The following is a 21,849-nucleotide window of genomic DNA, read 5'->3' on the forward strand; positions in this document are numbered from 1 at the left end:
AACCCTCACATATTGCTGGTGAGAATGTTAAGTGGTGACACCACTTTGGAAAATAATCTAGTAGTTCCTCAAAAAGTTTAACATAGGCCAGGCATAGTGGCTCACGCCTGTAATCCCAGCACTTTGGGAGGCTGAGGTGGGCAGATCACCTGAGGTCAGGAGTTCGAGACCAGCCTGGCCAACACGGTGAAACCCTGTCTCTACTAAAAATACAAAAATCAGCCAGACATGGTGGCACATGCCTGTAATCCCAGCTACTCGGGAGGCTGAGGCAGGAGAATCGCTTGAACTCGGGAGGCAGAGGTTGCAGTGAGCTGAGATCGTGCCATTGCACTCCAGCCTGGGCGACAGAGCGAGACTTAGTCTCAAAATAAATAAATAAATAAAATAAAATAAAACTTTAACATAGAGTTACCATGTGATCCAGAAATTCCACTCCTAGAGAAATGAAAACATGTGTCCACACACAAACTTGTACATGAATATTTATAGCAGCAATATTCATAATAACCAAAGGGTGGAAACAACCCAAATTGTTCATCAACTAATACATGGATAAACAACTTTGGGTATATTCATACAATGGAATATTGTTTAGACATTGTCTTAGTTGACTTTGTGTTGCTAAACGGAATACCACAGATTGGGTAATTTACAAAGAAAATAAATTCATTTCTCACAGTTCTGAAGACTGGGAAATCCAATATCAAGGGGCTCACATCTGGCAAGGGCCTTTGTGTTGTGTCATCCCCTGGTAAAAGGCAGAAGGGCAAGAGAGCATGAGAGAGCAAGATATTGCACTTGTAGGCATAAGCCCTTTTGTAATTATCATTAATCAATTCATGAGGGTGGAGCCCTCATGACCCAAACACCTCCCATTAGGCCCCACCTCCCCACACTGTTGTATTGGAGATTAAGTTTCCAAAACATGCTTTTTGGGGAACACATTCAAACAATAGCAGCCATAAAAAGAAATGAAGCACTTATACATGCTACAGTATGAATGAGCCTTGAAAATATTCTGCTAAATGCTGAGAGGCTAGTCACAAAAGACCACATACATGATTTCATTTATGTGAAATGTCCATAACAGGAAAATCTGTAGAGGAGGAAAGTAATAATTTACCGGCCGGGTGCAGTGGCTCATGCCTGTAATCCCAGCACTTTGGGAGGCCGAGGCGGGCGGATCACGAGGTCAGGAGATCAAGACCATCCTGGCTAACATGGTGAAACCCCGCCTCTACTAAAAACACAAAAAATTAGCCGGGCATGGTGGCGGGCACCTGTAGTCCCAGCAACTCGAGAGGCTAAGGCAGGAGAATGGCGTGAACCCAGGAGGCGGAGCTTGCAGTGAGCTGAGATTGTACCACTGCACTCCAGCCTGGGTGACAGAGCAAGACTCCAGTCTCAAAAAAGAAAAAAAAAAAATTTACCTCTAATCACTGCATTAGCTTTATCTCACAAATTTTGATATGTTGTATTTTCATTTTCATTCAGCTTAAAGTATTTCCCAATTTCCCTAATGATTTCTTCTTGGGTTTTTTTTTTTTTTTCTTTTGAGACAGAGTCTCGCTTTGTCACCCAGGCTGGAGTGCAGTGGTGCAGTCTTGGCTCACTGCAACCTCCACCTCCTAGGTTCAAGTGATTCTCATGCCTTAGCCTCCTGAGCAGCTGGGATTACAGGTGCCCACCATGACACCTGGCTAATTTTTGTATCAGTAGAGACAGGGTTTCACCATATTGGTCAGGCTGGTCTTGAACTCCTGACTTCAAGTGATCCAACCACCTCGGCCTCCCAAAGTGCTGGGATTATAGGCGTGAGCCACCGTGCCTGGCCTCTTTTTGGAATATTTTAAAAGGTGTTGCTTAACTTCCAAGTATTTGGGGGTTTTCTGGATAATTTTTTTAGTCTCTTTAAATACAATTACCTTTTGATCTGAAATCATACTATAATTTCAATTCTTTTAATTTATTGTTACTTGTTTTACGGCTGAAAATATATTCTGTCCTGGTGAATATCTTATGTATACATGAAAAGAATATGTATTATGTTATTATTGGGTGAAAAATTCTATAAATGCAAACTGACTGACTGACAGAGGTTTTGTTTTTGTTTCTTTCTTTGTTTTTGACAGGAGTCTCGCCCTGTCACCCAGGCTGGAATGCAATGGAGTGATCTTGGCTCACTGCAACCTCCACCTCCCGGGTTCAAGCGATTCTCCTGCCTCAGCCTCCCGAGTAGCTGAGATTACAGGCACGTGCCACCATGCCCGGCTAATTTTTTGTATCTTTAGTAGAGATGGGGTTTCACCATGTTGGCCAGGCTGGTCTCGAACTCCTGACCTCATGATCCACCTGCCTCGGCCTCCCAAAGTGCTGAGATTACAGGCATGAGCCACTGCGCCCGGCCTTGACAGAGTTTTCGACATCTTCTATATGCTTTCTGATTTTTCATCCACTTTCTTTTTTGTTTGTTTATTTTTGTTTTTGTTCTTTTTTTTTTTTAATGGAGTTTCACTCTTGTCACCCAGGCTGGAGTGCAGTGGTGAGATCTCGGCTCACTGCAACCTCCACCTCCTGGGTTCAAGTGATTCTCCTGCCTTAGCCTCCCGAGGAACTGGGATTACAGGCGCATGCTGCCACACCCGGCTAATTTTTGTATTTTTAGTAGAGATGGGATTTCACCATATTGGCCAGGCTGGTCTCGAATTCCTGACCTCATGATCTATCTGCCTGGGCCTCCCAAAGTGCTGGGATTACGGGCGTGAGCCACCTCGCCCAGCCTGTTTTTGTTCTTTTTTGAGACAGGATTTCACTCTGTTGTCCAGGCTAGAGTGCAGTGGCACAATCAGGACTCACTGCAGCCTCAACCTTCCAGGCTCAGCCATTCCCCCCACCTCAGCCTCCTGGGTAGCTGGGACGATGGGCATGGGCCACCACACCTGGCTAATATTTTTGTATTTTTAGTAGAGACAGGTTTCTTCATGTTGCCCAGGCTGGTCTCAAAATCTTGGGCTCAAGCGATCCACCTGCCTCAGCCTCCCAAAGTGCTGAGATTACAGGCATGAGACCCCACTCCTGGCCCACTTTCTATTGATTACTGAAAATTGAGTATTGAAATTTGTAACTCTAAATGTGGCTTTTTCTATTTCTCCTTTAAGTTCTAACAGTTTTGCTCTATGTTTTTCAAAGTTTTGTTATTGGGTACATACACATTTAAGATTTTAAAATCTTCTTGGGGAATTGAATTTTATCGTTATGAAACCTTCCGTTTATTTCTGTAATATTTCTTGTTTGAAAGCTTATTTCAGGCCTGGCGTGGTGGCTCATGCCTGTAATCCTAGCACTTTGGGAGGCCAAGGTGGGCAGATCACCTGAGGTCAGGAATTTGAGACCAGCCTGGCCAGCATGGTGAAAGCCTCTCTCTACTGAAAATACAAAAACTAGCTGGGCGTTGTGGTATGCGTCTGTAATCCCAGCTGCTGGGGTGGCTGAGGCACAAAAATCACTTGAACCCTGGAGGTGGGGGTTGTAGTAAGCTGAAATCATACCACTGCACTCCAGTCTGGGTGACAGAATGAGACTCTCTCTCAAAAAATAAATAAATAAATTAGCGATTTAAAAAATTAAGAAAATTTTTTAAAAGAAAGCTTATTTCCGCTAGTGCCGTGACTCACGCCTGGGAGGCCAACGTGGACAGATTGCTTGAGCTCAGGAGTTCAAGACAAGCCTGGACAATATGACAAAACCCCATCTCTACAAAACAATACAAAATATTAGCTGGGCATGATGGTGCATGCCTGTAGTCCCAGCTACTCAGAAGGCTGAGGTGGGAGGATCACTTGAGCCCAGGAGATCGAGGCTGCAGTGAGCTGAGCTCATGCCACTGCACTCCAGCTTGGGTGACAAAGTAAGACCCTCTCTCTTAAAAAAAATTTTTTAAAAGAAAGCTCCTTTTGTCTAATATTAATAGAGCCACTTCTAGATTTATTTTGGTTAGTGCTAGCTTAATGTTTATTAATATATAATTTCTCCCTTTTAGTTTGTGTTTTTAGAACATTACATTTAATGTAGTTATAAAATGTTCATGCTAAATCTACCTTTTTTTTTTTTGAGATGGAGCTTTGCTCTTGTTGCCCAGGCTGGAGTGCAATGGCAGGATTTTGGCTCACCACAACCTCCACCTCCCGGGTTCAAGCGATTCTCCTCCCTCAGCTCCCATGCAGCTGGGATTGCAGGCATGTGCCACCATGTCCAGCTAATTTTGTATTTTTTTAGTAGAGACAGGATTTCTCCATGTTGGTCAGGCTGGTCTCGAACTCCCGACCTCAGGTGATCTGCCTGCCTTGGTCTCCCAAAGTGCTGGGATTACAGGTGTGAGCCACTGCACCTGGCCTAAACCTACCATTTGCTGTTTGTCTTCTACTTTTTTTTTTTTGAGATGGAGTCTCACTGTGTCATCAGGCTGGAGTTCGGTGGTCTGATCTCGACTCACAGCAACCTCCGCTTCCCAGATTCAAGCAATTCTCCTGCCTCAGCCTCCAGAGTAGCTGGGATTACAGGCATCTACCACCGCGCCTGGATAATTTTTGTATTTTCAGTAGAGATGGGTTTTCACCATGTTGGCCAAACTGGTCTCAAACTCCTGAGCTCAGGTGATCTGCCCACCTCAGCCTCCTAAAATGCTGGGATTACAGGTGTGAGCCATGGCACCCAGCTACTCTTTCTATCTATTCCTTTTTTGTCACTTCTTTTGGGTTGACAAATTTTTTTTTTTTTTTTTTCTGAGACAGAGTCTCACTCTGCCACCCTGGCTAGAGTGCAGTGGCCTGATCTCGGTTCACTGCAGCCTCCACCTCTCAGGTTCAAGTGATTCTTGTGCCTTGGCCTTCTAAGTAGCTGGGATTACAGGCATGCGCCACCATGCCCAGTTAATTTTTTGTATTTTTTGTAGAGATGGCATTTTGCCATGTTGGCCAGGGTGGTCTTGAACTCCTGGCTTCAAGTGATCTCCCTGCCTCAGCCTCCCAAAGTGCTGGGATTACAGGCGTGAGCCACCACGTCCAGCTGAAAATTTTTGTAATTCCATCTTATTTGTACTATTGACTCATTAGCTGTATCTCTAAATTTTACTTCTTAGTAGTTGCTCTAGGTTTATAATATGCACTATTAATTTGTTAACAGTCTGTCTTCAGATAATATTATACCACTTCACATGTAGTATAAGAATTGTGGTTGGGTGCAGTGGCTCACGCCTGTAATCCCAACTCTTTGGGAGGCCAAAGCGGGTGGATCACCTGAGGTCAGGAGTTCGAGACCAGCCTGGCCAATATGGGGAAACAACAACAACAAAAAAATTAGCCAGGCACGGTGGCAGGTGCCTGTAATCCCAGCTACTTGGGAGGCTGAGGCAGGAGAATCGCTTGAACCCAGGAGGCGGAGGTTGCAGTGAGCTGAGATTGTGCCATTGCACTCCAGCCTGGGTGACAAGAGTGAAACTCTACCTCAAAAAAAAGAAAAGAAAAGAATCATAATGCCAGGAGCAGTGGCTCATGACTGTAATCCCAGCACTTTAGGAGGCCCAGATGGGCAGATCACCTGAGGTCATGAGTTCGAGACCAGCCTGGCCAACATGGTGAAACCCCATCTCTACTAAAAATAAAACAAATTAGGCCAGTTACAGTAGCTCACGCCTGTAATCCCAGCACTTTAGGAGGCCAAGGTGGGTGAATCACCTGAGGTCAGGAGTTCAAGACAAGCCTGACCAACATGGATAAACCCCATCTTTACTAAAAATACAAAATTAGCTGGGCATGGTGGTGCATGCCTGTAATCATAGCTACTCGGGAGGCTGAGGCAAGAGAATCGCTTGAATCCAGGAGGCGGAAGTTGCGTTGAGCCAAGATTGTGCCATTGCACTTCAGCCTGGGCAACAAGAGCAAAACCCCATCCAAAAATAAAAAAATTAGCCAGGCATGGTGGTGCACACCTGTAATCCCAGCTACTTGGGAGGCTGAGGGAGGAGAATACGTTGAACCCTGGAGGCGGAGGTTGCAGTGAGCCAAGATCACGCCACTGCACTCCAGCCTGAGCAACAGAGTCAAACTCCAACTTAAAAAAAAAAAACAAAAAAACAATTGTACATGAGTATCCTCCCACATCCTTGTTCCTATCATTTTTTACCGTGATTGTTATACATTTCATTTCTCCATACGTTATGACCTTCACAATACCTTGTCACTAATTTATATTTTAAAATTATCTTTTAAAGAATACTAAAAATGAGAAAAAAACATTTATATTCAGCAAAATATTTTCTTTTTCCAATATTTATTCCTTTGTGTCAATTCTCATTTCACCTTGGTATCATTTTCCTTTTCACCTGAAAACTTCTTTATAACATTTTTTATAGAGTTACTCTAATATTAATATCAATAAAGTATATCAGATTATTTTGAATCTAAAAATATTTTTATCCCACCTTCTTTTTTTTTTTTAAAGAGATGAGGTCTCATTATGTTGCCCAGGCTGGCCTCAAGTGATTGTCCTGCCTTGGCTTCCAAAGTGCTGTGATTACAGGTGTAAGCCACTGAACTTAGCTCCAGCTTCATCAAGAAGTCTTCTGTCGGGCTGGACATGGTGGCTCATGCCTGTAATCCCAGCACTTTGGGAGGTCGAGGTGGTGGATCACCTGAGGTCGGAGTTCAAGGCCAGCCTGGCTATCATGGTGAAACCCCATCTCTACTAAAAATACAAAAATTAGCTGGGCATGGTGGCTCATGCCTGTAATCCCAGTTATTCAGAAGGCTGAGGCAGGAGAATCACTTGAACCCGGAAGACGGAGGTTGCAGTGAGCCAACATAGTACCACTACACTCCAGCCTGGGCGACAGAGCGAGACTGTCTCAAAAAAATAGAGAGAAGTTTTCTGTCATTCATTCTTATCTTTGTTCTTCTATACATAATCTTGCTCCACCCTTCCCTCAATTCTGGTTGCTTTAGGATTTTGTCTTTATCACTGGTTTTCAGAAACCTGATGAACATGCACATTGGTGCCATTTTCTTTATATTTCTTCTGCTTGGAGTTTGTTGAGGTTTTTTAACAGCAGAATGCGCTAACCAATTGCGCCACAGAGACAACTGTTGAGGTTTTTTAATCTATTGGTTTATGGTTTCATTAGATTTAGGAAATTTCAGGAATTGTTTTTCAAATAATGTTTTTTCCCTTTTCTCCTTATTTTTCTGGAACTCCAACTCCATGTATGTTAGGCAGTTTGATATTGTCTCATAGATCCCTGATAAACAAATAAATAAGTTTGATTTTTGGGGTGTTTTTTTTCCCAGTCTCTTTTTTTGCCATGTTTCTTTCTCTTTTTTTCTTTTTTTGAGAAGGAGTCTTGCTCTGTCGCCTAGGCTGGAGTGCAGTGGTGCAATCTCAGCTCACTGTAACCTCCACTTCTCGGGTTCAAGTGATTCTCCTGCCTCACCTTCCTTAGTAGCTAGGATTACAGGTGCCCACCACCACGCCCAGCTAATTTTTGTATTTTTAGTAGAGATAGGGTTTCACCATGTTGGCCAGTCTGGTCTTGAACTCCTGGCCTCAAGTGATCCACCACCTCGGCCTCCCAAAGCGCTGAGATTACAGGCGTGAGAGCACTGCACCTGGCTGCCATGTCTCATTTTGGATGGTTTCAGTTGTTATGCATTCAGTTCATGCAAAATTCTTTTTCTCTGCAGTGTCTACTCATTTCATCCAGTATATTGTTGCTATTACATAGTGTATTTTCATGTCTACAAATTCTATTTTAAAATATCTTCAATTTCTGTCATCATTTTGTTAACGTTTTTCTTTACGTTCTTGAACATGTAAATAATAGCTGTTTTAAAGGTAATTCCATCTTAATTACCATTTCTGGGTCTCTTTCCATTGATTTATCTACTGGTTATGTGTTATATATTCTGCTTTCCATGAATAATAATGTTTTATTGGTTCCTAGATATTCTCAATTTGCATTGTTATATGCTGGGTTTTGTTATACTCCTTTATAAAAATGAACTTTGTTTTAGCATTCAATTAAATTGCTTGTGAATTAATTGGCATGAGTGGGACTTCTGGGATATTAGATATTGTCTTCTCCTTTTTTAAATCTGGGTGCTGGTTATGTGGGTATGCTTATTTTGTAAAATTTATCAAACTTATTTATGATTTGTGTATTTTTCTGTTTATATGGTACATTAACATATATTCAATTTTAATACCTTTATTTTAGAAATGTAAAGGGGGCTGGGCACAGTGGCTCACACCTCTAATCTCAGCACTTTGGGAGGCCAAATTGGGAGGATTGCTTAAGGCCAGGAGTTCAAAACCAGCCTGAGGCCGGGCACAGTGGCTTACGCCTGTAATCCCAGCGCTTTGGGAGGCTGAGGCAGGTGAATCACTTGAGGTCAGGAGTTTGACACCAGCCTAGCCAATGCGGTGAAACCCTGTCTCTACTAAAAATACAAAACTCAGCCAGGTGTGGTGGAGGGGGCCTGTAGTCCCAGCTACTTGGTAGGCTGAGGTAGAAGAATTGCTTGAACCTGGGAAGCAGAGGTTGCAGTGAGTAAGATTATGCCACTGCACTCCAGCCTGGATGACAGAGTAAACTCTGTCTCAGCAACAACAACAACAACAACAAACAGCCTGGGCAATATAGCGAGACCCCATCTCTACCAAAAAAAAAAAAAAAGTAATTGGGATAGAGCATTCCTCCCTTTTTTTTTCTCCACTTTGATTCTCCCCGGAAGATGATGGGAGGCTCAAAGCATATCAATGCACTCGAAGGAGTGATTCTGGGTAAGTGAGTATGCAGATTCTCCCCTAGGTAAATCATCCCGTGATCTAGACTTGGAGTAGACCAGATTATGGCATAATATTCAAGCTATTATCTTCAGTTCAGTTTTGCAAATCACAGGATGGATGATTTGTCCCTGTCTGACAGGCTTTGATGTCTTCTCCTTTATTGATTTGAAACTTAGGAGGTAGAAAGAAGAGTATTTTCTTTTCTTTTCTTTTGAGACAGAGTTTCGCTCTTGTTGCCCAGACTGGAGTGCAATGGCACGATCTTGGCTCACCGCAACCTCTGCCTCCCGGGTTCAAGCGATTCTCTTGCCTCAGCCTCCCGAGTAGCTGGGATTACAGGCAAGTGCCACCACGCCCGGCTAATTTTGTATTTTTAGTAGAGACGGGGTTTCTCTGTGTTGGTCAGGCTGGTTTTGAACTCCCGACCTCAGGTGATCCACCCACCTCAGCCTCCCAAAGTGCTGGGATTACAGGTGTGAGCCACCGCCCCTGGCGAAAGAAGAGTATTTTCAACAAGACCTCAAATGAAAACAGACATTCTAGTAATAAATGGGACCTGACATCTTTGACCCCTCCATGTGACTAAAATTTAAGTTTCATTTTAAAACATGAAAATAGTGATATGTCTGTTTCTTAACCACTGGATTGAAAATTTACACATGGATGAGTTCCATAATTTCACATGCTTAATTGCTCATTAAGGTTACCTTAGCAACTGCTACATCAAATGATAGCTTTTGACTGGGCATGGTGACTCACACCTCCCAAAGTAGTCCCAGCACTTTGGGAGGCCGAGGCAGGTGGATCACTTGAGGTCAGGAGTTCGAGACCAGCCTGGCCAACATGGGGAAACCCCGTCTCTACTAAGAATACAAAAATTAGCCAGGCATGGTGGTGCGTACCTGTAATCCCGGCTACTTGGGAGGATGAGGCAGGAAAATCTCTTGAACCCGGGAAGTGGAGGTTGCAGTGAGCCGAGATCATGCCACTGCACTCCAGCCCAGGCAACAGAGCAAGACTCCGTCGCCGGAAAAAAAATAAAAGTAGCTTTTACAACTCTGACCTATAGAGAGTTTTCTTAAAGCAACTCAAAGGCCAGGTGCAGTGGCTTACGCCTGTAATCCCAACATTTTGGGAGGCCTAGGCTGGTGGATCACCTGAGATCAGGAGTTTAAGACCAGCCTGACCAATATGGTGAAACCCCGTCTCTACTAAAAATAGAAAAATTAGCTGGGCGTGGTGGTACACGCCCGTAGTCCCAGCTACTCAGGAGGCTGAGACAGGGGAATTGCTTGAACCCAGGAGGCGGAGGTTGCAGTGACCCGAGATCGCGCCACTGCACTTCAGCAGCCTGGGTGACAGAGCAAGACTCTGTCTGGAAAAAAAAAAAAAATCAACTCAATAGCATTAAGTAAAAAGTGATACCTTTATGAGCTACTAAAATGTGTATATGGCCAGGCATGGTGGCGCAGGCCCATAATCCCAGCACTTTGGGAGGCTGAGACAGGCAGATCACTTGAGCCCAGGAGTTCAAGACTAGCCTGGGCAACATGGAAAGACCCTATCTCTACAAAAAATTTTAAAAATAGTAAAATACAATCTGTATATATCAAATAAAAATTCCCAGCCAAGTATGAAATTCTCTAAAGCTTTATACATGAAATGTATAACATGTAATTATCCTTTATTATAGCTAGAGTGGGTTTCTGTTATGAACTATGGTACAATGTCCAAATTTTTGATCTGATCATTTCTGAACAACAGAAGGAAGACACCAGTGACAGCAACAACATATATAATTTAAACTTTTATATGTATGGTCTGAATAAGAAAATTCCATTTCAATAAACAAAAAAGGTGTTTTTTTCAATTACACTGCTAAGTTTTTGAGATATCAAATTGAGTAAAACATGGCCTAACATCTTAAGAAGTTTACAGTCAGGTAAGAACAATTCATTTTTTCATTCAGCAATATCATAGCGCATCTGTATCGTGCCAGGGAATTTTCTAAGAGCTGGGGGTGGAGAGGGGTGCACAGTGAGCAAAATCAACAAAAATTCCCATCCTTATGGGAATTTACATTCTCATGGAAAAAATAAACAATAACCAAATAAATATATGTATTGGATGGTAAAAAATGCAATTGAGCAAAAGTAGAAGGAGGATAAAGTGTGTGTGTGTTTATGTGTGTGTGTTGTGTTGGGGAGGACACGGTTGTCATTTCTTTTCTTGGATAGTGGAAAACCTCAATATATTTAGATTTAGTGAGCTGCAATCCACTTATATGATCCCAGTTTTGTTGGCACCACCTAAAGCATCATGGCAGGTCTAGTCTAAAGTATGCCTTCTCTCCCAAGCAAGTTGACCTTGGCCATGTCACGGTCCTAGAGCTTCTTCACATCTTGCCGGATCTGTCCTGACAACCGCAGTAAGCACCAGGTGCTGGTGCCTTCCATCTTCTTTATGACCCACTGGGAAATCAGGGGCAAACTGATAGTGGCACAATGGTTGTTCTTCTTTCTGGAGAACGCTTCTGAAGGTACATGGCCTGCCTTCGAAGTCAGTGTTCTGGGTCACTCAAAGGTGGGAAATGTGTGGATCTTTTCTTCTTTTAACCATCGACTTCTTTCTGCATGGCCTCTTGGCTTTTAAAACCTTCTTTGTGGCCAGGTGTGGTGGCTCACACCTGTAATCCCAGCACTTTGGGAAGCTGAGGCAGGTGGATTACTTGAGCCCAGGAGTTCGAGACCAGCGTGGGCAACATGGCAAAACCCCATCCCTACAAAAAAATACAGAAATTAGCCAGGCGTGTGGTGTGTGCCTGCAGTCCCAGCTACTTGGGGGGGCTGAGATGGGAGAATCGATTAAGCCCAGGAGGTCAAGGCTGCAGTGAGCCATGATTGCACCACTGCACTCCAGCCTGGGCAACAGAAGGAGACTCTGTCTCAAACAAAAGCAAAAACAGAAACCACCTTTATTGCTTCAGTTTTGGGAAGCACTTATCTCCTTTCTGAATCTTCTTAGAAACAGTTACATTTTCAAGTAAGTAGTCAAGGAAGGCTTCCAGATAATGTATTATTTAAACACAGACTTGAAGGAAGTGGGAGAGCTGGGCATACAGCTGTGTGGGGCAAATGCAGAGGCCCAGGGGTAGGAGTCTGCCTGGTGTGTTTAAGGCAGACATAAAAACACAATTGTGATAAAAGGTACTTGTGGTAAGGAAAGTACTCCCAAGGAAAAAATGCTTAGATTTTACTTTGTATAACTTACCCATAAACAGTACTTTCACTTTAAGGATTTCAGCTGCATTTAAATGCAAACCAGGGAGCTGGCTGCAGTGGCCCAAACCTGTAATCCCAACACTTTGGGAGGCCAAGGCAGGAGGAAAGCTTGAGGCCAGGAGTTCCAGACCAGGCTGGGCAACATAGAGAGACTCTGTCCTTACAAAAAACTTTAAAAATAGCTGGAGAGGGCCAGGCGCGGTGGCTCACGCCTGTAATCCCAGCACTTTGGGAGGCCAAGGCGGGCAGATCACGAGGTCAGGAGATCGAGACCATCCTAGCCAACATAGTGAAACCCCATCTCTAATAAAAACACACAAAAAAGATTAGCTGGGTGAGGTGGCACGTGCCTGTAGTCCCAGCTACTCAGGAGGCCACGGCAGGAGAACAGCTTGAGCCCAGGAGGCGGAGGTTGCTGTGAGCCAAGATTTCACCCCTGCACTACAGCCTGGTGACAGAGCGAGACTCCATCTCAAAAAATAAATACATAAAAATAAAAGAAGTGAGGTGATAGGAATAATATTGGGTTGGTGCAAAAGTGATTACAGTTTTTGCCTTAAAAGCAGTGACATTAGGCTGGGTGCGGTGGCTCACGCCTGTAATCTCAGCACTTTGGGAGGCCGAGACAGGCGGATCCCCTGAGGTCGGGAGTTTGAGACCAGCCTGACCAACATGGAGAAACCCCATCTCTACTAAAAATACGAAATTAGCCGGGCATGGTGGCACATGCCTGTAATCCCAGCTACTCGGGAGGCTGAGGCAGGAGAATCACTTGAACCTGGGAGGCGGAGGTTGTGGTGAGCCAAGATCACGCCATTTGCACTCCAGCCTGGACAAGAGCGAAACTCCATCAAAAAAAAAAAAAAAAAAAAAAGCAGTAAAAGCAATGACATCAACTTAATAGCAGGGCATGGAAGCTATTTTGCCTGAGTAAAGATTCCCAGCTTTGCACTGGGCAAGTTACTGAACTTCTCTTTGCCTCAGTTTCCCACTTAAAAATTGAGATAATAATAGTGCCTCTGTTATGGGGATTAAATAAGATAATACATAGGAGAGAGGAGTGGTTCTGAAATTTTAACGTGTACACAGATCTCTTTTAAACGCAGATTCTGGGATGTCCCCAAGAGTCTGCGTTTCTAACAAGCTCCTGGGGCTGCTGACTCCGCTGCTCCACAGACCACACTTCTGTATCAAGGTTGTAAGGCACGTAGAACAGTGCCTGGCACACAGTGTGCGCTGAATAAATTTAACTATGATTATATTTTCACACAGTTGAGTTGGCAGGGAAACTAGATTAAAAAGCCAAAAAGTTTCTCTCCTTCTCTATCAGATGTTTCCTGACGATACTGTATCCTTGAATAGAATTCTACTGCATTCTGAGTTCAAGTGATGAATGTGCATATGGATAACACGTTTTCATTTTTAAAAGCTCTCAATAGCAGCTTGAAGCACTATTCTTGAATTTATGGTTTTAAACCGTATCAAAGTACCTAATAACATGTGCATTGCAGGCATTTATTTAATACTTGGATCAAAGAATGTCCAGACTATCTAAATAAATCATCCCTCTGGGAATGAACAGTGCTGCTGGAGTTCGGTTTTATTTAATGTGGTGGCATGTATGCCAAACTACGACTTCAAGAATGTGGCAATTGTGTTCTAAAATCCAAAGTATGTTACACTAATCTAATTGCTAGAATGTCATGCAAGGCTGACTTTAACCTAACTACTTCCTTCTTCCTGTGTGGCTCAACCCAGACTTTATATGCTAACAGTGCCCTCTACTGTTCAGCAACCAGTCGGTGCTACTAAATTCAATTCATAAAGCTGCAAAATCAGAATTCAGACAACTGGGTTCACTTACCACACAAACGTAGCTTGCATCTGCCTTTATAGGAGAGAGGGCTGCTGTCAAGGAGCGGTCCATACTGGGAGGGGCTGAGACTGATTTCTGGGCCACCAATGTGAAGCTGACCAGGAACCCCAGAGAGGAGAGAAAAGTTCATTGCTGTTTTCCTCTGAAGCACTAACTTATCCTACAACCTCCCTTTCTCCACACTGACCTGGTCTTCACCCTTTGTCCTCCCCCTCCTTAAGGTTAGTTGCATCGTCAGCCTTTTCTACCTGACCCTCATTCCACCTGCCAAACCGTAATTCTCCTTTGGAGAAATCTGGAAACACAAAAGTCCTCAGGATACAGCCTCTTGCCACTAAGCATGGGCAGCTGTTCTGTGACTGTGATTAGATCCTCTAGTTTGTAGCACCTCAACTTTTGTTTTCAAAGCTTTTGAGTATATTCACAGAGGCACGCAACCATCTCCGTAATCTAATTTTGAGCATTTTCATCACCCCAAAAAGAAATTCTGAGCCGGGCACAGTGGCTCATGCCAGTCATCCAAGCACTTTGGGAGGCCGAAGTGGGAGGATTGCTTGAACTCAGGAGTTCGAGACCAGCCTGGGCAACAAAGTATAGTAAGACCCTGTTTCTACAAAAAATAAAAAATCAATTAGCTGGGTGTGGTGGTGTGCACATGTAGTCCCAGCTACTGGGGAAGCTGAGGTGGAAGAATTACTTGAGCCCAAGAGGTCAAGGCTACAGTGAGCCCTGGCAGCACCACTGTATTCCAGCCTGGGCGACAGAATGAGACTGTCTCAAAAAAAAAAAAAAAGAAAGAAAGAAAGAAATTTTGTACCGATTAGTATCCACTTTCCATTCTCCTACCCATTGCCCAGCCCTAAACAACCATTAATCTACTTGCTGTTTATAAATGTGACTATTCTAGACATTTTATATAAATTGAGTCATATAATATGTGGCCTTTTGTGAATGGCTTGTTTCACTAACAATGATTTAAAGTTGCAGCGTATATGAGTATTTCATTCCTTTTCATTGCTGAATAATATTCCATTGTATGAATATGCCATATTTTACTTATCCATTTGCCAGTCAGTGGACATTTGGGTTGTTTCAACTTTTTGGCTATTATAAGTAATGCTGCCATAAGTGTTAATATGCAAGTTTTTGTGTAGACTTACGTTTTCACTTCTCTTCAGTAGATATCTAGGGATGGAATTACTGGTTCATTTGGTAAGAAAACTTCGTATCCCACCCCCAACTAAGAATAAAGATTAACAGGCCCGTCGCAGTGGCTCACGCCTGTAATCCCAGCACTTTGGGAAGACAAGGCAAGTGAATCATCTGAGGTCAGGAGTTCAAGACCAGCCTGGCTAACATGGTGAAACCCTCTCTCTACTAAAAATACAAAAATTAGCCATGTGTGGTGGTGCATTCCTGTAATCCCAGCTATTTGGGAGGCTGAGGCACAAGAATCACTTGAACCTGGGAGGCGAAGGTTGCAGTGAGCCAAGATTGCACCACTGAGCTCCAGCCTGGGCGACAGAGCAAGACTCTGTCTCAAGGAAAAAAAAAAAAAAGAAAGATTAACAGAGAAGAAAATTATGTTATCTTGATGACTGCCAAATACAGTCTTACTAGGATTATGATGAAGAGGTATTTAACAAATGATTCAGCCTTGATTCTTCAAGACCAAGAGCCCAGGTCTGATCTCTTTTTTTCTTGACAATTCTAAACATGGCCACCAGCATAAGTGTTTCACAATCCTTCGAAGCATATTTTTCTAGCCCACTACCTAGAGTCACTCCTAGTTGGAATTTTATTATTTCTAAGCCTTCCTAGAAGCAGGCAGAGTAGTAATCATTATCTGTTTTTTGTTGTTGTTGTTGTTACTGTTGTTGTTGTTGTTTGAGACAGGGTCTCACTCTGTTGCCCAGGCTGGAGTGCAGTGGTGTAATCTCGGCTCACTGCAACCTCCGTCTCCTGGGCTCAAGTGATCCTCCCACCTCTGCATCAGTCCTGTAGCTGGGACTACAGGTGCAAGCCACCACACTTGGCTATTTTTTGTATTTTTTGTAGAGGCGAGGTCTCCCTATGTTGCCCAGGCTGGTCTTGAACTCCTGGGCTCAAGCGATCTGCTTGCTTTGGCCTCCCAAAGTGCTGGGATTACAGATGTGAGCCACAGCACCTGGCCCAGTCATCCCTATTATATGATTTGTGAGGTTTTGTTTTTTCAAAGCCATAATATCTGATTAGTTAAATAATCAAGTACAAATACCTCTTGAGCATTGACTCTCCACACAGCAAAGTGGCAACAACAGAAGAGGTAAGACAGAGCTCCTGTCCTGGAGGAGTTTATAAGCCTGTTGGGAAGAAAAATAAAATTGCAACTCAAAATATCACATAAGTGTACAAACATTTTCAGCAAGTCATTGTCTACACAGCAGTGATAGCCAACGTTTCCAAGTCAAAGCAAACATAGACTATGAACATATTTCTATGGACACTGGGATGAACAAAGGGGCCTGCTGAGGAGAGGCCCCTGGCCTGTGATGGCCAGGCACCCCCACCTCCCTGATCTCACTACCACCTCTCACTGATAACCTATTGGGGCAGATCCCAGTGGCAGCACACTTGTGGAAATTTTTTTTTTTTTTTTTTTTTGATATGGAGTTTTGCTCTTGTTACCCAGGCTGGAGTTCAATGGTGCTATCTTAGCTCACTGCAACCTCTGCCTCCCGGGTTCAAGCAATTGTCATGCCTCCTGAGTAGCTGGAATTACAGGCACCTGCCACCACGCCCGGTTAATTTTTGTATTTTTAGTAGAGATGGGGTTTCACCATGTTGACCAGGCTGGTCTTGAGCTCCTGACCTCAGGTGATCCACCCACCTTGGCCTCCCAAAGTGCGAGTATTACAGGTGTGAGCCACCGCGCCTGGCCAACTTGTGGAAACCTCTGTTCACAGGATAACTTCCAAACATTTTTGCATGGCATTCAAGGCTCTCAGAAACTGGCCTTAATCTACCTTTCCAACCATTTCTCCCATGAGCCCTGCATACCTGACAACCTGTCAGCTCACTGTCTTCAGAACATTCTGGGTACCCTCCCTGAAATGTGTACCCTCCCCAAAACGAGCCCTCAGTCAATATCTATTCACTGGTTGATTCTCATCCCTACATTTTCTCTCACATAACTCACATCAACTATTCAAATCCCTTCAAGTCCTCATCAAGTCCCCTGTCCTGGAGAGGCCTTCTCTGTCCCCTCCAACCCACAGGAATTGTTTCTTTCTCTGCACGCTCATGCTCTGTCTTTTAGTATTGACTCAACATCTTTGACTTGTGACAATACATAGCCTCATAGTTATTAAACTTCCAGGGGTATAACTGTGGCCTGCCCAGCCAGAGCCTAGACCAGCTCCTTTTGAGCATATATCATGTCTCCAGCTGGGTGTCCATAGTAGCACCTTCAGGAAGCCTGGGTAAAAGGATCCGGGAAGAGGGCTGGCCTAGACAGGTGCTTAGTGCAATGCTACCACATTGCCATACAATCTGCTTTTCATCTATTACCCATTTCTTCAGTTTTTAGGTATTTACGTGCTTTCTCAGAACCTTTAAACAAAACCAAAACACCGTCTTGACAGAATAACATAAATTGAAACTATCCTGGATTGAACCAGGGTGTAAAGGTGACTATATTAACCCACAGAAGGCTGGGGCAGAGTACAAATTAACAGGCCCCTCTGTCTGCTCTGCAGTAGCAGAAGGAGAAGGAGAGAGAGGGTGAGAGGGAGGAGGAAGAGGGAGAAAAGGGAAAAGAGGGAGAGTAGGGGGAGGAAGAAGAGGAGAGACAGAGTTTCACCATGTTGCCCAGGCTGGTCTCAAACTCCTGGGCTCAAGCAGTCTGCCTGCCTTGGCCTCCTGAAGTGCTGGGATTACAGGTTTGAGCCACGGTGCCCAGCCTAGCAATTTGTTTTTCTACTTACTGATTCCAAAATCTGCCCAGAATGCACCTGTGATCCTGGCACCTGGAACCACAGGCTGGCCACCCCAATCCTAATGGCACCTGTGATCTACAGCTTCTCTTTTCTAGAAACACGGCCAAAAGGTGTTAGATCAAGAAGGAAATTATGGACTTTTGAAAACAGAGAAAAAGAGGCTGGGCACAGTAGCTCATGCTTGTACATCACAATATTTTGGAAAGCCAAGACAGCGTGATCACTTGAGTCTAGGAGTTTGAGACCAGACTGGGTAATAAATTGAGGCCCCTGTCTCTAAAAAAAATTTAAAAATTAGCTGGGTGTGGTGGCATGTGGCTACAGTCCTAGCTACCTGGGAGACTGAGGTAGCAGGAGGATCACTTGAGCCTAGAAGGTCGAGGCTGCAGGGAGCCATAATTGTGCCACTGCACTCCAGCCTGGGCAACAGAGCCAGACTCTGTCTCAATAAATAAATAAATAAATAGCTGGGTGTGGTGGCTCATGCCTGTAATCCCAGCACTTAGGGAGGCAGAGGCAGGCAGATTACCTGAGGTCAGGAGCTCGAGACCAGCCTGGGCAACATGGTGAAACCCTGTCTCTACTAAAAATACAAAAATTATCTGGGCGTGGTGGCAGGCATCAGTAATCCCAGCTTCTCAGGAGGCCGAGGTAGGAGAATCGCTTGAACACAGGAGGCAGAGGCTGCAGTGAGCTGAGATGGTGCCACTGCACTCCAGCCTGGATGACAGAGTGAGACTCTGTCTCAAAATAAATAAATAAAACACAGAGAATCAAGAAGGGAAATGATGTTCATTTGTGGATGTTCCAGTGCTTACTGTGGGCCATGCATTGTGGCAAAATCGTGACCAATGTGAAGAGGAGCCTTCAGCCAGCTCACAGTGCAGGGGAGTGGGGAGGTGAAAACAACAAGGAGACATTTTAGCTGGGGAAGAATAGCACCAAGAGAGCGACCCCTCACCTTTGTACTTTAAATTTGTTACACTTCATTGGATGGGGGAAATGAGCCTGGCAGAAGTTGGAGATGAGACTAGTACAGTGGCCTCTGCACCCAGGGCTTGGAGTTAGAAGAGGGATGGGTGTTCTGGATCTACAGCAGTTGATGGAACTTGTGCCCTCCCCTGCCCATTCCCCAGCTGCGTTGGAAATGCCACCACACTGGGATCCCTGCCTAACACAGCTGAGTGAGACACTGAGGGAAGTAGCAGCCCACCCTCCCATCTCGAGGAAATGTTGCTTTATGGTGCACGAGTGGTGGTGCACGATGGAGCAGGAAGCTTAGTCTGAGCATCATTCCATTGTGCCAGATTTCAGTAGCCGCATCAGAGCTCTGGTTTCAGTAACCATGGTGTCAGCTGCGGGACTCTGGAGGCATCCAGCACGAGGGGTGTAGACTCTTCCAGCCTCAGTTCCGGCTTCTGTAAGTGAGGTAAGTGTATCCGGGGCTACCCCTTCGGATATACATGTGCATTCCTGGCACTCAGGTTCATAGCAGGGGAGTGGCGTCTGTCAAGGGTGAAGAAGCCCATTAAGGAAGGTGGGACACCATGTGGAATGACATCATTTATACCCCAAGCAAAGGAAGCAGGATATGTGGATAACATATATATATAAATATAAAATATTACATTACAATATAACATAATCAGTGTAATAACAAATATGTATAGGACACTGTGGGTGGACCTAATCAAGGCCCTGTGTACAACTAACCAAGTTGACACTGCACATCTCCAAGCCACAGAATTGTGCAGTGTCTAAGGTGGCCCTGTACCTAACCAGTTATATGTTATTAGCCCCATGTTAAGAGGCAGTGGCATATTGTAGTGGACACTATGCACATTTAAAAGTATCTGCTGTGTGATCTTGGGCAAATTCTAGTTGACATTCTGTAAAATGGGAATATTACCTATTTTAATGTATTGTCGCACTGTGATAATACATGTAATGGCTTACCCAGCACTATTTCAGATACATAGTAAATGATTTTTAGAATGTTAGCAAATGTATTTAATCACAGGGAAACAAACCCAGAAAGAAGAATGATTTGACCACATCAAAACCAATGACAAAAGTGAAGCCTGAGCCTGAATCTTCTGATTTTCTATCCACCAGTGGGTTTTCTCTCAAGGAAGCAATTCCCAAGACAAGAATTGTTTGAGAAAACTGTTCACTGGATTTGCCTATACATGCAGTAGTAAACGTCAGTGAGCACCTGACCCTATTTTCAGGAGCACTGGAAAGGCACATTTGCTCCACACAGGTAAGAAGTGGTTTTCCTCCTCTGTAGCCCTCCTTTCCCCGGCCTTCCACTGGAGATCGGAAAGTCTTAGGAAAATGAGAGAGTATGGGTCACTATTTTATATTTTCAAGTTTTCAGATTTTTAATCTGCAAATTTGGGTGATCCCAGCTCCGGAAAGAGCATCACCCTTTATTTTTATTTTTATTTTTATTTTTATTTTTGAGACAGAGCCTCACTCTGTCGCCCAGGCTGGAGTGCAATGGCACGATCTCGGCTCACTGCAACCTCCACCTCCCAGGTTCGAGTGATTCTCCTGCCCCAGCCTCCTGAGTAGCAGGGACTACAGGCGGCGCCACCGCGCCTGGCTAATTTTTGTATTTTTAGTAGAGACGGGGTTTCGCCATGTTGGCCAGGCTGGTCTCCTGACCTCAAGCGATCTGCCAACCTCGGCCTCCCAAAGTTCTGATATTACAGCATGAGCCACCGCGCCGGCCACTTTTGACTTTTTTGACCAGCAAGCTTCCATCTGGAGCCTAGGCTCTCTTCTTCAGGTGCCCACAGCCCCGGGGGTGCACAGGCTGCTGAGCAGCTGCGGTCCCGCGGGGCTGGGAGCCCACCAGGGCTGCGTGTCCTGTGTGGCGCACAGTCCCAGTCATCCTAGGAGGCAGCCCTGAGTTCACACCTTTTCGTTCCTCTTTGTCAGAGCTCGGTTAGTGAGTGGGACACTAAAATAGCACTGCAAACCTAATGAGAAAATGAAAACTGAATTTACCAGAACTGCTTTCAGAGAAAGAGCTGGAAGCGTTGGAGGAAATTCTTTGATAAGCTGCTTTGAGATGTGGTGGTGGGGGTGATATTCTCATGGGGCAAACCTAATCTGTAACAGCAAAGGATCACCACGCTGCCTTCCAAAAATGTCCCTGGATTGCAAGGCTGTGTTTTCCCAAGAGAATGGAAATTTACCTTCAAAGGAGAGTTTGGTCACTGTCCCCAGGGAGGCTTCTTCGCGGTCTTTCAACATTCGGCAGGAAACCTATCAGTGTCCGGGTGGCTACCTATTAACCTGCCCTGATTATTAACTGTGCCCAGGTAGACAGCATCAGGGTTGTGGTTCTATCAGGCCTTCTCTTTCCAGTCCTCGGCTTCTGTCAAAGTTGAACGCCATCCACCTCCCTTTTGGTTCCAGCCACAGAGGCGTGCCTTCCACAGAGGCGTGCTCCGCAGCGCCGCCCTCCAGCACTCCGCACATCGGCCCAGGGTGCTGCCCGGCTCCCAGGCGCCGCCCTGCGGCCCCGCGCATCCGCCTCTCCCTTCAGCCAGCCCCTGTGCTTCCCAGGACTCTGTTCTGGGCTCTGTCCTCCGCCCAGGATTCAGAGTCAGACAATACAGAGTCTCTAGCCACGGTTCGTTGGAGAGACCGACAAGGAGATGTCTCAAATGCCTTCGGATTCTCTTCCCTTTTTTCTTCCACCACGGTTGCAGGCTGGGAGAGAGTCTCAATGACAAGAATATCGTGATTCAAGGGAAGCTTCAGTCAAGGGTAGGGAGGAAATACAGCAGAACACTGGAGAGAAAAAGAAATAATCTGGCATTAAAAATCAAGTTGCTTTTTGTTTGTTTTGAGACAGGGT

At 44.7% G+C, this 21,849-nt stretch overlaps 1 long non-coding RNA gene across 1 annotated transcript; it reads right to left on the reverse strand.

Moving 5' to 3' along the window:
• Positions 1-679: 679 nt before the first annotated feature.
• Positions 680-21,385, reverse strand: LOC129042256 (uncharacterized). Its single transcript, XR_008504089.2, has 4 exons — positions 21,182-21,385; positions 16,256-16,340; positions 13,987-14,092; positions 680-751 (listed from the first exon to the last, which is right to left on the reverse strand). It is a non-coding gene; the product is annotated as an uncharacterized LOC129042256 (long non-coding RNA).
• Positions 21,386-21,849: the final 464 nt, after the last annotated feature.

The sequence above is a fragment of the Pongo pygmaeus genome, chromosome 7 (assembly GCF_028885625.2).
Source record: "Pongo pygmaeus isolate AG05252 chromosome 7, NHGRI_mPonPyg2-v2.0_pri, whole genome shotgun sequence".
NCBI classification, from domain to species: Eukaryota; Metazoa; Chordata; class Mammalia; order Primates; family Hominidae; genus Pongo; species Pongo pygmaeus.